This window comes from Bubalus bubalis, chromosome 16 (genome assembly GCF_019923935.1).
Source record: "Bubalus bubalis isolate 160015118507 breed Murrah chromosome 16, NDDB_SH_1, whole genome shotgun sequence".
In the NCBI taxonomy this organism is placed as follows: Eukaryota; Metazoa; Chordata; class Mammalia; order Artiodactyla; family Bovidae; genus Bubalus; species Bubalus bubalis.
The window spans coordinates 62,772,078-62,785,259 of record NC_059172.1 but is presented as its reverse complement, the minus strand read 5'-3'; the positions used below and the strand labels follow the sequence as shown (position 1 = coordinate 62,785,259).

At 47.4% G+C, this 13,182-nt stretch overlaps 1 long non-coding RNA gene across 1 annotated transcript in view; it reads left to right on the top strand.

Annotated features, from left to right (window-relative positions):
- Positions 1–1,244: 1,244 nt before the first annotated feature.
- The window catches only part of LOC112579521, a 115,780-nt gene continuing 103,842 nt past the window's right edge, over positions 1,245–13,182 (top strand). Inside the window, exons 1-2 of the long non-coding RNA XR_003103816.3 lie at positions 1,245–1,814; positions 1,978–2,192. This is a non-coding gene — a long non-coding RNA (uncharacterized LOC112579521). The remainder of the gene's footprint in view (positions 1,815–1,977; positions 2,193–13,182) is intronic.

Genomic DNA, 13,182 nt, shown 5'->3' with positions numbered 1-13,182 from the left:
TCATGAACAGAGGAGCCTGGTGGGCTACAGTCCACGGGGTCACAAAGAGTCTGACTTGACTGAAGCGACTAAAGAACAATGTGTGACTATTTCACGCAACATAATGCCCTCAAGTTTCATCCATATTGTCACCAGTTACAGGAGTTACTTCTTTTATGGCTGAATAATATTCTATTATATATATATATACACTAAGTCACTTCAGTCGTGTTCGACTCTGTGCAATCCCATAGACAGCAGCCCACCAGGCTCCCCCGTCACTGGGATTCTCCAGGCAAGAACACTGGAGTGGGTTGCCATTTCCCTCTCCATATATATGCATATATATAAACAAATTTTCCTTATCTGTCAATGCTGCTGCTGCTGCTAAGTCGCTTCAGTCGTGTCCGACTCTGTGCGACCCCATAGACGGAAGCCCACCAGGCTCCACCATCCCTGGGATTCTCCAGGCAAGAGCACTGGAGTGGGGTGCAATTGCCTTCTCCAATGCATGAAAGTGAAAAGTGAAAGTGAAGTCGCGCATACATGTCAGACTCCTAGCGACCCCATGGACTGCAGCCCACCAGGCTCCTCCATCCATGGATTTTCCAGGCAAGAGTACTGGAGTGGGGTGCCATCGCTCTGTCAATGGACACAGTTTATTTCCATATCTTAGATATTGTACATAATGCTGCAATGAACATAGAGGCACAGATGTCTTTCTGAAGCAGTGATTTTGTTTTCTCTTTATGTATCTCCAAAAGTGGGATTGCTGGATCATACAGTAGTTCTAGAACCTCTATCAGTTCAGTTTAGTTCAGTCGCTCAGTCATGTCTGACTCTTTGTGACCCCATGGACTACATCATGCCAGGCTTCCCTGTCCACCACCAACTCCCAGAGCTTGCTCAACTCATGTCCATTCAGTCGGTGATGCCATCCAACCGTCTCATCCTCTGTTGTGCCCTTCTCCTCCTGCTTTCAATCTTTCCCAGCATGAGGGTCCTTTGGCCAAAGTATTGGAGTTTCAGCTTCAGCATCTGTCCTTCCAATGAACATTCAGGACTGATCTTCTTTAGGATTGACTAGTTGGATTTCCTTGCAGTCCAAGGGACTCTCAAGAGTCTTCTCCAACGCCACAGTTTAAAAGCATAAATTCTTTGGTGCTCAATTTTCTTTACGGTCTAACTCTCACATCCATACATGACCACTGGAAAAACCATAGCTTTGACTATTTGGCCCTTTGTTGGCAAAGTAGTGTCTCTGCTTTTTAATATGCTGTCTAGATTTGCCATAGCTTTTCTTCCAAGGAGCAAGCGTCTTTTAATTTTAACAGAACCTCCATTCTGTTTTCCATAACGACTGCACCAATTTACATTCCCCCCAACAGTACACCAGTTTCCTTTTTCGCCACATCCTTATAGCACATGTTTCCTGTCTTTTTGCTAATAGTCATTCTAATAGGTGTGAAGTGATAAGTCGTCATGGTTTTGATTTGCATTTCCCTGGTGATTTGCAAATTTTCAATTGATAGTTTTGAGGAGGAAATTCACTGGTATATACATGAGGGAGGGAACTTTGGGGAGATCTGAACTTTAAGTTTCAGGAGACTATAAAGAAGCTGAGCTGAGCTTTTGAAACACCCTCCGTCAAATCTGAGGTTATTTTAAGAATCAGCCAGGTGTTGGGAAATGTACTGTGGTCTGACATAAGATGGCCTTGCCCCAGCCTATCTGGATTACAGGGTGGTGGGGAGTGATGTGCCCTGGAAGGGATGGGATGTGAAAGGGGACTGTCCAGGGCACAGAGTGGTTTCGGGAGGAGGCCTTAGATTGGGGTAAGGCAGCGTCTCTTGGACTCAGACTCCAGAGTGGAGGTGCCTGGCATGTTTCTGGTGGTGGATGGGAGGTGAATACACTGGCTCTGTGAAGTTGGGTGGGCGGGAGGGAGATGGGAGGCAGGTGGATAAGGCGCCTACCTATGTCCTGCTGTACTTCCAGGCCTCTGGGAGAGTCGTGATGAACGTAGCTGGTCTGCGCGCTGTGCGGTGGACTCGAGGGTAAGGGCTGAGAAGCAGGGTTCTGAGCCAGGCCCTTTCCGGAGAGGCCAGTGGAGTGGCGCCCCGGTGGAGGCCTGCTGTTCCCGCAGATCCACGAGCTCCAGGGGCGCCCTGGGGACGCCGGACACCGATGCGGAGCCCTGAACGCACTAACAGGTGGGTTGCTGGGGGCGTGGAGCCTCTGCCTCAGGGGATCACAGTTAGGGAACGGAAAGGAAATGTGCTCTGGCTTTGCAGCTTCCAGGGATGAAGCCTGGAACATTCTGGTTTGCTTTCATGTTCCACTCCCAGCTCTCAGGAGGAGAGATCCTGCTCCCCGGGAATCTCACTGATCCTGAAAACTCATCCCTTTAAAACATTCTAAGTTCTTGACTTCTGCTTTCCAGTCTGTGTCTGTTTCCTCCTCTCTCCTGCTCTGTCTCTGTCTCTCATTTCTCCCCACGAGCATGCCCGGTCAGCAGACAGCTGGTCACCTCATGTTTCCTCAATGTTTCTTCTCTTCTTGACTCTTCAAGTCCTGAGGCAGGGAAGCCGCTGTTTCTCCGCGGGTAGCGGGGAGCGGGTCTGCGGTTCTCCTGAGCGGTGGTGTTTTCTCCCATCACTGGCCTCAGGTGGGCCCCGCGGTCTCCCACACCAGGCTGGCTCAAGATGAAATGCGGAGCGGGGGCCTGCAGGTCACAAACGTAGCCGAGGGGCCGATCCTGAAGACCGAAGCTGGATTCGCAGGTCTCCAGGGGCTGGCTTCCAGGCAGGCCATTGCAAACTTTGCTTTTAGGAGCCATCTCCTTTGTTCTTACATGTTTCTGCTTTCTCCCTCTTTTAAAAAAAACAATGTTTATTTATTTATTTTTGGCCGTGCTGGGCTTTCTTGCCAGAGCTTTTCTCTAGTGGTGGAGGCGCGGGGTGGTGGTGGGGGGTGGGGGAGTGGGGAGATGGGGGGGGTGGGGGGAGGCACTCTTAATTTGCCAGGCGCAGGCTTCTCATTGCAGTGGCTTCTCTTGTTGTGAAGCCTGGGCCCTAGGGCATCTGGGCTGGGTATTTGAGGCCTCCCGGGTGCTAGAGCACAGTCTCAATAGTTGTGGTGCTTGGGCTTAGTTGCTCCAAGGCACGTGGGATCTTCCCGGATCAGGAATTGAAGGCATGTCTCTAGCATCGGCAAGAGAGCACCAGAGAAGCCCTCTGCTTTCATTTTACCCAGTCTTGTGTTAATTGCTTTTCGGAGGGTTTTTCTGGCAGGTTGTTTTTGCTGTCAGGGATGGCTGCTGTGGGTGGAGGTAATGCCGCAAGCCCAAGAGGGAGCGATCACAGTGACCTCCTGCATGGGGTGGGGGTGGGGGGGGCGGCGCGGTCCCTGCTCCCTGACCCAGGGTAGAAGATTACAGAGTTGGTCATCAACAGTCAGGGATGCAGGCTCAGAGCCTTAAGAACTGACAGGAGCCTGTGGCCAAGCCCTTCCCAGGGTGCCATTCCCTTGCCGTTTGTGGTTTCCGAGGGCCGCCCTTCCAGTGCAGGGACCTCAGGGTGCAGGTGCTTGTGTGCTGGGCCGGATGACCTATGGGGTCTTTTCTAAGATCCTACAAATGCTGACAGCAAAGAGACTAGAACTGGGGTGATCAGATCTTCCCAAACAAGGTTCAGAACATCTGGGAATTCAGTAACTCGTCCATCACAAATATTTACTCGTAACTCCTACTCTGTGCCAGGCATGATGCTAAGGGCTAGAAATGCAACAGTGTATAAGTGTTCAATTTGACGGGGGAGACAGACCTGCACATGGGTAATTACAATGCAGTGAAAGAAACCCATTCGGGGCTTCCCAGGTGGCTCAGTGGTAAAGAGTCTGCTTGCTGATGCAGGAGACGCAGGAGACGCAGCCGCTGGGTTGGGAAGATCCCCTGGAGGAGGAAATGGCAACCCACTCCAGTGTTCTTGCCTGGGAGATCCCATGGACAGAGGAGCCTGGGAGGTTACAGTCCATGGGGTTGCAGAGTTGGACACCACTTAGTGACTGAGCACATACACGCACATGGTCAGGACCAGGATCCACTCACAAGTGGCTTGCTTTTGAGCACAGAAGAGAGGTACCTGGCCTAGTGGGGGCTTGAGAGGGCTCCTGGAGGAGAGACCAAGGGGACTGAGCCTGAAAAAAGAAGCAGGAGCTGGCTAGGCCAGGCAAAGGGGAGTGTAAAGGAGAGGAGAGGAAAGGTGAATTGTTGTCCTCCGTGAACCACCCTGTCTAATAGGAACATGTTGACAACGAGGCATGTGAGGAAGAGAGAATGACAAAACACAGATCTCTTGCTTTTACAGACCAGATTTTAATCTCCTTTGTATGAGGGTCTCAAACTCAATGTCCAGCCACCCAGTGTCTGACCTGTGGTGCCCTCACGGTTCCTTGGCGAGGGGAGGAACACAACCTAAAACGCCCCGCAGGGAGTGCAGATGAGTGTGTCCTGATAGAGCTTGCTTCACTCACGGACTGTCTGAAAGGCGGGCTCCCAGAGCACCCAGTGCGGTGCAGAGTGCACAGTTGGTGCCCATCAAACCCTCAACTGCAGAGTGCGTGTTGGTGCCCCGACTGTCAGGGTGATCAACAGGAACCTGGTAGTTAGAGGCAGCCACCAGTTACACGAGTCGTTGAGTTGACAACGGAACATGGGCCAGGCAGAGAGAAGGCTGCCCGGGTGTCCCTGAGGGCAGCACTGGCAGGAGGATCGGGGAGGCAGGACCTTCCCAGGGAGAGACACCTGTGGCGGTCTCTACTGGAGACAGGGGCTGGCAAACTCCAACCTGAGCCGGTTTCTCTTCTAAGGACTCTAGGGATAACCCCCCAGATTTCTTTTCCTGATTGCCTCTGGCCTTAGCTCTTCTGGGCAGATAAGGGGAAGTCCATGGAGGCATGTGATTTTAGGAAAAGCAGCCCTGGAATCAGCTGACCCTGAATTTGAGTCTTCGCTCTGACACATTAGCTGTGAAGCCTCGAACACTTAGCTTCTCTGAATCTTGATTTTATCATCTATAAAGTGGGGTTCATCGTATTTATTTTTAAATAGCTCTTATGAAGATCAAAAGAGACAGCACAGGTAAAGCACATTCTTCATGCCTTTATGTCTCCCAGCAGGGTGAGGTGGTTTCATTCATTCAGTAAACAGTTACTGATTGTCTGCTTTTTGTTGGGCTTCCCTGGTGGCTCAGATGGTAAAGAATCTGCTTGCAATGCAGGAGACCCAGATTTGATTCCTGGGTTGGGAAGATCCCATGGAGAAGGAAATGGCAAACCACTCCAGTATTCTTTCCTGGAGAATTCCATGGACAGAGGAGCCTAGCAGGCTACAGTCCATGGGGTCACACAAGAGTCGGACATTACTGAGTGACTAACACTCACTATTTTTCTGCTTATTGTTAAGCATTGTTCTGGGAAAACAGTAATGAATAAAACCCTCACAAAGCTCACGTGCTTATGGGGAAGCTAGAAAATAAGTAAGGGAACCTTTAAATAAATAAACAGGATAAACTCAGATTGTGATAAGAGCTACAAAGACAAGAAAAGAGGCTTACATAAATAGCAGAGAGCAATTTAATAGGAGGCCCGAGGGGTCTTTGGGTTGTTCAGTGATATTTGAACTGAGACCTGAAGACTGAGAGGGCATCTGCCTTGCCAGGACCTGTGGAAGGAAGAGCATTCAAGGCAAAGAAAACAGCATGGAGGCGAGACATGTGCTGAGGGTAAGCACCTGGCCCATGCAAGGGAAGAAACAAGGTCCTTGTAGTTCGAGCACTGTGGACCCTGTGGCGTGCGCTGTGGGAGGAGCTGGTGATCAGGAGCAGAGTCCAGACCCGCTCGCACATGCTGCGCCAGGATGTCTGGAGGCCCGCAGGGAACTCACAGGGCTCTGTGGGAAGTTCGGTGTTTAAGAGAACCCTCAGCATCTGTTGGACTCCATGCAGACTACTGACTGGCCCAGGATAGTTTGCAGTTTCATCATGAGACTTCCCTCCGTGCTTTTTGATGGCGTCGCTTTGTGAAGCTGGCTTTTCACTAGTTGCTGTGATAAAAAGCAAGCACCGTGGGAAAACTGACGGTGAACAGGAAATGAGGGTGGCAGTGTCTAATCAGATTCCAGGTTTTGAGAGGCTGTGCCCTGCCCCACTGGCACACCACACACGTACCACTAGTAAGCGGTTGTGGTTATTTAAGGATGAAACAAAAATATCATTCTTTCCCAATTTGTATGCATTCTTTTCTCTTTTAATATGTATTTGTTTGACTGCCCTGGTCTTGTTGTGGCATGCAGGATCTTCTCTCTTTCTTGCTTCAGTCTTCCTTGTGGCACGTGGGATCTAGTTCCCTGACCAGGGATGGAACCCAGGCCCCCTGCATTGGGGTGGGGGCAGAGTCTTAGCCACTGGACCACCAGGAAAGTCCCTGTATTATTTTTTTGAACAGCTACTCAGTTATTAGGACATAAATACTTATTACACTGTTTGGGCCTGCTGCTGCTGCTGCTGCTAAGTCACTTCAGTCATGTCCGACTCTGTGCGACCCCATAGATGGCAGCCCACCAGGCTCCACTGTCCCTGGAATTCTCCAGGCAAGAACACTGGAGTGGGTTGCCATTTCCTTCTTCAATGCATGAAAATGAAAAGGGAAAGTGAAGTCGCTCAGTCGTGTCCGACTCTTAGTGACCCCATGGACTGCAGCCTACCAGGCTCCTCCGTCAATGGGATTTTCCAGGCAAGAGTACTGGAGTGGGGTGCCATTGCCTTCTCCATGTTTGGGCCTACCTACCTTATTTATTTATTTTGTCTGCACTTGTAGGGTCTCAGTTCATCCACCAGAGATTGAACCCCAGCTCCCAGCAGTGAGAGTGCTGAGTCCTAGCCACTGGACTGCCAAGGAATTCCTGGTCCTGTTAGGTTGGTGAAAAAGTAATAGTGATTTTGGACTGTGAGTTTTAAATCATTATAACTAGGCTCAAACACATCTTTGTCAATCAAAATAGGAACCATTATAATCAACACATTTTTGCCAAAGACAAATGAGTTTGTTTATTCTTGTAGCATAAAAATCCATGCTTCGGGATTCCACGAACTCTTAGAAAGCATTTGCCACCTCCTGCTGGTTGTGGAAGCATTTTCCCACAAAAAGTTGTCAAGATGCCTGAAGACATGATAGTCAGTTGGCGAGTGGTCAGGTAACTATGGCAAATGAGGCAAAACTTCATAGTTCAATTCATTCAACTTTTGAAGCATTGGTTATGTGATGTGCACTTGGGTGTTATCATGGAGAAGAATTGGGCCCTTTCTGTTGACCAATGTTGGCTACCCGCATTAGAGTTTTTGGTACATCTCATCAATTTGCTGAGCATACTTTTCAGATGTAATGATTTTGCTAGGATTCAGAAAGCTGTAGTGGATCAGACAGGCAGCAGACCACCAAACAATGACCCTGACCTTTTTTTGGTGCAAGTTTGGCTTTGGGACGTGCTTTGGAGCTTCTTCTCCATCCAGTCACTGAGCTGGTCATCACTGGTTGTCTTACAAAATCCACTTTTCATCGCTTGTCACAATCTGATCGAGAAATGGTTCATTATTGTTGCATAGAATAAGAGAAGAGGACACTTCAGAATGATGATTTTTAAAATTTTTCGGTCAGCTTTTTCACCTTTCCAATTTGTTTCAAATGCCGAATGATCATAGAATGGTTGACGTTGAGTTCTTTGGCAACTTCTTGTGTAGTTGTAAGAGGATCAGCTTCAATAATGGCTCTCAACTATTGTTGTCCGCTTCCAATGGCCAGCCACTGTGCTCTTCATCTTCCAAGCTCTTGTCTCCTTGGCAAAACTTCTTGAATCACCATTGCACTGTATGTTCGTTAGCAGTTCCTGGGCCAACTGCATTGTTGATATTTTGAGTTGTCTCTGTTGCTTTATGACCCATTTTGAACTCAAATAAGAAAATTGCTTGAATTTGCTTTTTGTCTAATATCATTTCCCTAGTCTAAAATAAATACAAAATAAACAGCAAGTAATGTCATTAGCAAAAAAAAACAACAAAAAAGTCAAGCAATCTGCATTAAAATGATGTACGATGCAACCACATTTATTTAAGAATGTATTCCAATACCAAACAGCAAATTTCAACAGTGCAAGACCTCAATTATTTTTGTACCAGCCTAAATACGTCATGAAAAGAATCCTTGGGTATTTGTTTTGGCCTCAGAGGGCTGTGAAAAAAATTACTGAGCCTCTGAGAGCACTATCAACAGAGAAGGTTGTTGATAGCTAGCCCAGTTGATACCTGGCCCAGAGAAGCCCACCCTTGGGCTAGGTAAGGCTGTTGTTCAGTCACTCAGTTGTATCTGACTCTTTGTGACCCCAGTGGACTGCAGAACACCAGGTTTCTCTGTCATCCATTATCTCCCAGAGTTTGCTCAAACTCAAGTCCATTGAGTCAGTGATACCATCCAACCATCTCATCCTCTGTCATCCCCTTCTTCTCTGGCCTTCAATCTTTCCCAGCATCAGGGTTTTTTCCAATGAGTCAGCTCTTCAAATCAGGTGGCCAAAGTATTGGAGCTTCAGCTTTAGCATCAGTCCTTCCAATGAATATTCAGGGTTGATCTCCTTTAGGATTGACTGGTTGGATCTCCTTGCTGTCCAAGGGACTCTCAAGAGTCTTTCTCCAACACCACAGTTCAAAAGCATCAGTTCTTTGGTGCTCAGCCTTTTTTATTGTCCAGATCTCACATCCATACATGACTACTGGAAAAATCATAGCTTTGACTGTTTGCACCTTTGTAGGCAAAGTAACATCTTTGCTCTTGAATATGCGGTCTAAGTTGGTCATAACTTTTCTTCCAAGGAGCAAGCGTCTGTTACTTTCATGGCTGCAGTCATTATCCATAGTGACTTTGGAGCCCAAGAAAATAAAGTCTGTCACTGTTTCTCCATTGTTTTCTCATCTATCTGCCATGACGTGATGGGACTGGATGCCATGATCTTCGTTTTTTGAATGTTGAATTCTAAGCCATCTTTTTCACTCTCCTCTTTCACCTTCATCAAGAGACACTTTAATTCCTCTTCATTTTCTGCCCTATGGGTGGTAATCTGAATATCTGAGATTACTGATATTTCTCCAGGCAATCTTGATTACAGCTTGTGCTTCATCCAGCCCAGGATTTCACATGATGTACTCTGCATATAAGTTACATTGGCAGGGTGACAACATATAGCTTTGATGTACTCCTTTCCCAATTTGGAACCAGTCCATTGTTCCATGTCTGGTTCTATGTGTTGCTTTTTGACCTGCATATAGGTTTCTCAGGAGGCAGGTAAAGTGGTCTGGTATTCCCATCTCTTTAAGAATTCTCCACAGTTTGTTGTGATCTACACTGTCAAAGGCTTTAGTGTAGTCAATGAAGCAGAAGAAGACATTTTTGTGGAATTCTCTAGCTTTTTTGATGATCCAACAGATGTTGCAATTTGATCTCTGGTTCCTCTGCCTTTTCTAAATCCAGCTTGTACATTTGGAAGTTCTCAGTTCACATACTATTGAAGCCTATCTTGGAGAATTTTGAGCATTACTTTGCTACCATATGAAGTGAGTGCAATTATGTGATAGTTTGAACATTCTTTGGCATTGCCTTTCTTTGGGTTTGGAATGAAAACTGACCTTTCCAGTCCTGTGGCCACTGCTGAGTTTTCCAAATTTGCTGGCACACCGAGTGCAGCTGTATAATCGTAAGGAATTTGATTTAGGTCATGCCTGAATGGTCTAGTGGTTTTCCCTACTTTCTTCAATTTCAGTCTGAATTTGGCAATAAGGAGTTCATGATCTGAGCCACAGTCAGCTCCCAGTCTAGTTTTTGCTGACTGTATAGAGCTTTTCCATCTTTGGCTGCAAAGAATATAATCAATCTGATTTTGGTATTGATCATCTGGTGATGTCCATGTGTAGAGTCTTCTCTTGTGTTGTTGGAAGAAGGTGTTTGCTATGACCAGTGCGTTCTCTTGGCAAAACTCTATTAGCCTTTGCTCTGCTTCCTTCTGTACTCCAAGGCCAAATTTACCTGTTACTCCAGGTGTTTCTTGACTTCCTACTTTTGCATTCCAGTCCCCTGTAATGAAAAAGACATCTTTTTTGGGTGTTAGTTCTGGAAGGTCTTGTAGGTCTTCATAGAACCGTTCAACTTCAGCTTCTTCAGCGTTACTGGTTGGGGCATAGACTTGGATTACTATGATATTGAATGGTTTGCCTCGGAAACGAACAGAGATCATTCTGTCATTTTTGAGATTGCATCCAAGTACTCCATTTCAGACTCTTGTTGACTATGATGGCTACGCCATTTCTTCTAAGGGATTCTTGTCCACAATAGTAGATATAATGGTCATCTGAGTTAAGTTCACCCATTCCAGTCCATTTGAGAAATCTACATGCAGGTCAGGAAGCAACAGTTAGAACTGGACATGGAACAACAGACTGGTTCCAAGTTGGGGAAGAAGTATGTCAAGGCTGTATATTGTCCCCCTGCTTATTTAGCTTATATGCAGAGTACATCATGCAAAATGCCAGGCTGGAAGAAGCACAAGTTGGAATCAAGATTGCTGGGAGAAATATCAGTAACCTCAGATATGCGGATGGCACAACCCTTATGGCAGAAAGCAAAGAAGAACTAAAGAGCCTCTTGATGAAACTGAAAGAGGAGAGTGAAAAAGTTGGCTTAAAACTCAACATTCAGAAAACTAAGGTCATGGCATCTGGTCCCATCACTTCATGGCAAAAAATGGGGAAATAGTGGAAATAGTGACAGACCTTATTTTTTGGGCTCCAAAATCACTGCAGATGGTGACTGCAGCCATGAAATTAAATAGCTCAGTTGGTAAATCATCTGCCTGCAATGTAGGAGACCCAGGTTCGATTCCTGGGTCAGGAAAATCCCCTGGAGAAGGAAATGGCAACACTCCAGTATTCTTGCCTGGAGAATCCCATGGACAGAGGAGCCTGACAGGCTATAGCCCATGGGATAGCAAGAGTCAGACAAGACTTAGCAACTAAACCACCACCTTGGAAGAAAAGTTATGATCAACCTAAGCATATTAAGGAGCAGAGATATTACTTTGCCAACAAAGGTCCATCTAGTGAAAGCTATGGTTTTTTCCAGTAGTCATGTATGGATGTGAGAGTTGGACTATAAAGAAAGCTGAGCACCAAAGCACTGATGCTTTTGAACTGTGGTGTTGGAGAAGACTCTTGAGAGTCCCTTGGACTGCAAGGAGATCCAACCAGTCCATTCTAAAGGAGATCAGTCCTGAATATTCATTGGAAGGACTGATGCTGAAGCTGAAACTCCAATACTTTGGCCACCTGATGCGAAGAACTGACTCATTGGAAAAGACCCTGATGCTCGGAAAGACCGAAGGCAGGAGAATGGGATGACAGAGGATGAGACGGTTGGATGGCATCACCGACTCACCGGACATGAGTTTGAGTAAACTCCAGCAGTTGGTGATAGACAGGGAGGCCTGGAGTGCTGCAGTCCATGAGGTTGCAAAGATTCAGACACGACTGAGCAACTGAACTGAACTGAATGCAGCACTTCCACAGCATCATCTTTTAGGATTTGAAATAGCTCAGCTGGAATTCCATCACCTCCACTAGCTTTGTTTGTAGTAATAACTTCCTTGACTTTCGCATTCCAGGATGTCTCCCTCTAGGTGAGTGATCTCACCACCGTGGTTATCTGGGTCATGAAGATCTTTTTGTATAGTTCTTCTGTGTATTCTTGCCACCACTTAGTATCTTCTGCTTTTGTTAAGTCCATACTGTTTCTGTCCCTTATGTGCTTATCTTTGCATGAAATGTTCCCTTGATATCTCTAATTTTTTGAAGAGATCTCTAGTCTTTTCCATTTTATTGTTTTCCTCTATTTCTTTACATTGTTCACTTAAAAAGACTTTGTCTCTCCTTGCTATTTTTTGGAACTCTGCATTCAGATAAATAGATCTTTCCTTTTCTCCTTTGCCTTTCACTTTTTTTCTTTTCTCAGCTATTTGTAAGTCTCCTCAGACAACCATTTTGCCTTTTGCATTTGATGTGAGGGTGCCCTCAATCAAACTCTTTTCTTTTCAAGCCCTGTGCCTGATATTGGGTGCTTGTCTCTTGACAGCTTGTGAGTGAGTGAGTGTGCATGCTAGCAGGTACTGGGGAAAGGTCAGGTAGATATTCTAACTGGGTGAGTCCCCAGCCTGCCTCACCACTTGGATCACTGGAGAACTTTGCAAAAATAGTTTCCTGTTCTCCTTCCTGGAGATTCGAATTCAGTGGGTCTGAAGGAGGAATCTAAGTTTAAAAACCTGTGCTCCCACCCGCTTTCTTTTAGACAGCCAGGAGGGCCCAGGTTTAGGGGGTGAATCTGGTTGTTTTTTGGCCAGGCTGTGGCCCAGGGAAACGAGGTGGCAGTTTTGATCTCCAGGTGGGGGAGGGGCGTGGGCACCAGCCCCAGAACCCTGGGGGAGGTGGTTGCTGGCCGCGTTCATTCGCACATCCGTTCCCGGTGCGCAGCTGGGGTGGTCTGAAAGGAAGCCGCCCCTGCGGGGAAGGTCATTCCCCTCCCAGGCCCAGTGATCATGGCCTTCCCCGGCCCAGACGCTTGGGGAGGGTTTTGGGGCGGGGTACCAGGTGGTAGACGGAGAGGGCTGAGCGCAGCTGCGAGAGAAGGTGGCCGAGAGGTGGCAGCATCAGTCCGCCCGCCGTCTCCGAACTTCCAGGCCCAGCGGGGGTCGCGGAGACTCAGGCGGCTCGGAGACCCTCAAGTGGCTGGGGACAGGGGCGCCAAGACTGGCAGGGCTGACCTCGGGGCTGGCGGGGAAGGAACCACGGAAGCAGCCGCGAGGTGCCCGCAGCAGCGACTCCATGTCTCCAGGAGTCTGGGAGCTGGGGTTTGACCAGTCTGGTTACACCCTGGTTGAGTCTCTCTCCGCAGGATTTGCAGGAGTGCAAGACATTGAGTTCAAGGGACACGGAGATGAGCCAAGGGCTCTGGGTGTACGATGAAGAACCCCTCTCTCAGTATGCTGTGATGTGAAGAATTTTTTTTAAGGGGTGGCTGGCATTAAAGGTAAATCCCTTGTTGGTGTCTAAAATT